Below are 4,170 nucleotides of genomic sequence, written 5' to 3'. Positions count from 1 at the left end.
ATAAGGCAGCTTGACATGCTAACAAATTAGCTGCTGACTGCACATCAGTGTGAAGTTTGGAGACCTCAGGTGCTGTGTGTACAGGGGGGAGTTCACACTTGTAGATTTCTCCACGTGCATCTCATAAGATATTCACAAAAAGATTGGTGAAAGTTCTGGGGAAGGGTCTCTCATGGTGCAGGGTTGGGGGAGGGGAACGGTAATGTCAGCAGGAGAAGTGCAAGCCTCATTTAAATACTTCTTCCCCATCTGCCCTTACAGACCTTACTGTGGTAAAAGAACAATACACACTGCAGTTTTTAGGGCATTAGTGAAAACTAGTGAAAAAGTAATGGGGGACAGATCAGAATACTTGTTTATCCGGAACTACAACTGGAATAGGGATGAATATACTTTACTACTAGACTAAAACTTAATGAGTAACAGGTGAACAGTTATCCTGCAAAAGGACCAGGATAGAGCAAGACTGGAGAGGAACTCTCAGGAACACTGAAAGGAGAAGACCTAAAGCTGAGGATGAATCAGAAATGATAAAACCATGTAGAAAACCATCCCCAACCTGAACACAAATTATCTCCAGAGGAATTAGGTGACCTAGGTGCACTGAGGATAGCAACAGCAACAAACAACCAAGCCAAGGCCACTTCTGTTTAGATGGCTTCAAATCTACACAATAAACATCTAGCAGAAGGAAAGGCATGCTAATTTCTAGACCCCCCCCCCCAAAAAAGTTGTTTACTTCAGTATCTACTGTCTTAGAATGTCCAGTTTCTTTCTACAAAAGATTATGAGGTTTATGAAAAGGCAAATAATGAACAATGCATTTCCAAAAGACAAAAAATACTCAATAGAACCAGGCTCATATCTGACATATATATCAAAAAGCTATGAGCAGAATGTTAAAATCAATGCTATACAGTCTGCCCTTGAACGACATTGGTTTGACCTATATGGATCCACAGAACATAGATTAAAAAAAATTCACAGCACAGTACTATAAATATATTTTCTCCTCATGATTTTCTTAAAACATTTTCTTTTGTCCAGCTTACTGTATTGTAAAAGTACAGTATAAAATGCTTATAACATACAAAATATGTGTTAATCAGTGGTTAATGTTACTGGTAAGACTCCCAGTCAACAATAGGCTATTGGCCTGCAAATCACCTGTGAAGAGCTTTGGGTGTCTCTGGGTGTTCCAAATAGTCTCTCATGGCAGCGAAGCCCAAGCTTTCCCAAGCCCAAGCATTTGCTGATGGAATAAGCAAGATGGGTTTTAGCAGCCGCTGGAGTCGAGTTTGATGAAGAATTCTTAGAAACGAGAACAGTGGCAGAAACTCCAGGGTGGTAACCACCTACTGTTCCAACAAGTGCCGATGGTTGAAATTGATGGAATGAAGTTGGTGCAGACCAGAAGCATTCTCCAACTACATTGTGGAGACCATCATCTCTTTGGCAAGGACCTCAAGGAGAGAACCTGATTGACATGACTATGGAGGGGATGCTAGATCTCATGGAACTGATTGCTGTGCATCCTTTCCTAAAACCAGATGATCAACAAGAAGACATGATAACATGGCCCAGAAGTCTATAATTAGATACTTGCCCATGTTTGAAAAGGTTTTAAAGGATAATGACCAAAAGATTTCTTGTTGATAATTAGCTAAGCCTTGTGGGTATGATTCTACTCTAAACCATTCTGGCTCTGGAAGAGGAACTCCCCAATATCCTGTCTGAACCTCCCAGAGTTCTGCAGTGGAACTAAGTAATATTGCTACAGTTAAGAAATTCCTTGAATCTGGAAGCATGAAGAAAGCTCCTCTGGATGACATCTATTAAGAAACATCTACATCTTTATGCTGTAAAACATCACATTCATCTGTGAGTGAGAGCTAGTCCCTAGAGATTTCTGTGTCCACCGTAGCATTTGAACTGATGCCAGGCTGTCATGATCCCAGCTCTGTCAGGGTGCTATGTATAATTGTCCCTAAGTTGGGTGTTTCATGTCAAGATCTTTGCTAGAAACAATGACATGTTTTTGTCCAGTGAATAATTGTTTTGAGGTTTTTCTGAGAACTTTTTTGGAGAGGCTGGCATTTAACTTAGATCTGATGTAGTTCCTCATTTCCTGATGACAAGGCTGAGTAAGACCTCATGTTCTCCCTTGAGTTTCTGTGTCCTCTCCTTATCCCATCCTAAATGCCCTCCAGTCTCTTCCTAATTTTTAGTGTTCAATAACAACAGAATATCTAGTGAATAACTCCTCTCAGCTGTAAAACATCTATGGTAGCAGCGATTGTAGTCAATAGTAGCCAAAGTAAAGAATTTACAAATAACCCCACCTTCCACTGTTGGCTACTGGGAGGAGTCAAAAGTTATATGTGGACTTTTGGCCACACAGGGGGTTGGTACCTGTAAGTCCCCCTTATTGAAGTTTAACTGTAATATGATAAAGTGACTAATAAAAGAAGTGGACAGTGTGCAGGATCCGATGGGTAATTTTAGCAGAGAAATGGAAATATAAGAAAGAAACAAATGAAAATGCTAGAAGCAAATAAAAAACATGATTAAAGATTAAAAATGATTCCTATGGTCAACATACCCTGCCCCCACAAAAAAAGAGGAAAAGACAAAAAAAATAAATGGCTTTGAAGATAGGTTAAAAAAAAAAAAGGTATAAAACTAGAACAGAGGATCCAAGGGCTATTGGACAATATTAACTGGTTTAATAAATGTATTATTCTTGGAATCCTAGGAGGTGAAAAGAAAATGAAGAGGAGAAATATTTGAATAATGGCAGCAAATTTTCCAAAATTAGTCACACACACACACACACACACACACACACACACGCCACACATATCAAGGCCTGTTATATTCAAACTCCTGAAAATAAATGAAAATGAAGAAAACTTGAAGGCAGCCAGAGAAAAAAGACACATTAAACAAAAAGACCAAAGAGTTACAGCACACTTCTCATTTCAAGCCATGCAAGCTAGATACAATGAATTGCCATATTTAAAGTGCTAAAAAATAAATAAATACTGCCCACATAAAATCCTATACTTCCCAAAATATCTGTCAAAGTGAAGGAAAAAATATCTGCTTTCATTTACTCACACACTCACAATTTATTTCTAGTAGACTTGCACCACAAGAGATATTAAGGAAAATTCTTCAGGTAGAAAGAATATGAAACCAGACAGAAAGGTATATAAACTAAAAAGAAGGATGAAGCTTGACGTGGAATAAATGAATAAAAGTATAGAATTCCGTTTTTTTACCTTACTTTAAATAGCTGTAATAGATAGCTTTGTCTAAAGCAAAAAACAGTGATATATTGTATGCTTAAAGCATACGTTAAAAGTAAAATGTATGACCTAAATAGCACATGGGATTGGAAGGAACAGTTGATATATTTAGCTGTAAGCATCTTGCTCTACACATTAAGTGATATAATATACCTGAGTAGACAGCATTAATGTAACATAACATATAGTGTAAGACTCTGTGCAAGGGTTTAAACCCTAGGAACAACTACTAATTTTTTTTCTATGTTATAAATAATTCCATAGTAGAGACAAAATAGGATTATAAAACATGCTCAACTAACTCAGGAGAAGGCATTAATTCTGTTTATTATATACACTTATATTGCTTTATACACTTATTTCAGCTTATAAAAACACATTTTTGAGTGATTTATTAGCTGAACCCATTTTTTCATAAACTGTAAGCTCTGTGGAAGCTGGGACCATATATGTTTTTGCCTTAGATTATATCCCAACACTCTGGCATGCATAATAGGCTCAATAAATATCTGTTGAATAAATGAATATAATCTACTTGCCTTTGCAAACAATTTTCTCTATCTCAAATGGCCTTGGTCTATTTCTCTGCCTGGAAGAGTTTCTAGGCTTTCAAGACATGATTAACTACCTTCTCTTGTTTTGTTAATTCCCCATTCATAGGATACTCTTATTCAGTACTTAATTTCTGTCAGCACTTAGCAAGGTACTGGGGGGTTGGAGGTATCCAATTATGAGAAAAATGTGCTCCCTATCTTAAAAAAGTGCAGCATAGTTTACCAACATGATAACTAGATAACCAATATTAGTAATGCAATGATATTAGTGTAAATATACTTAAAGACTTCTGTTGACATTCAGA

General features: G+C 37.1%; 1 pseudogene; it reads left to right on the top strand.

The window, feature by feature from the left end:
- Positions 1–202: 202 nt before the first annotated feature.
- On the top strand, positions 203–1,839 carry LOC122479434 (annotated as a pseudogene).
- Positions 1,840–4,170: the final 2,331 nt, after the last annotated feature.

This window comes from Prionailurus bengalensis, chromosome C1 (assembly GCF_016509475.1).
Source record: "Prionailurus bengalensis isolate Pbe53 chromosome C1, Fcat_Pben_1.1_paternal_pri, whole genome shotgun sequence".
Lineage (NCBI taxonomy): Eukaryota > Metazoa > Chordata > Mammalia > Carnivora > Felidae > Prionailurus > Prionailurus bengalensis.
Note: the sequence above shows the minus strand (reverse complement) of the source record. Positions and strands in the feature narration are given on the sequence as shown.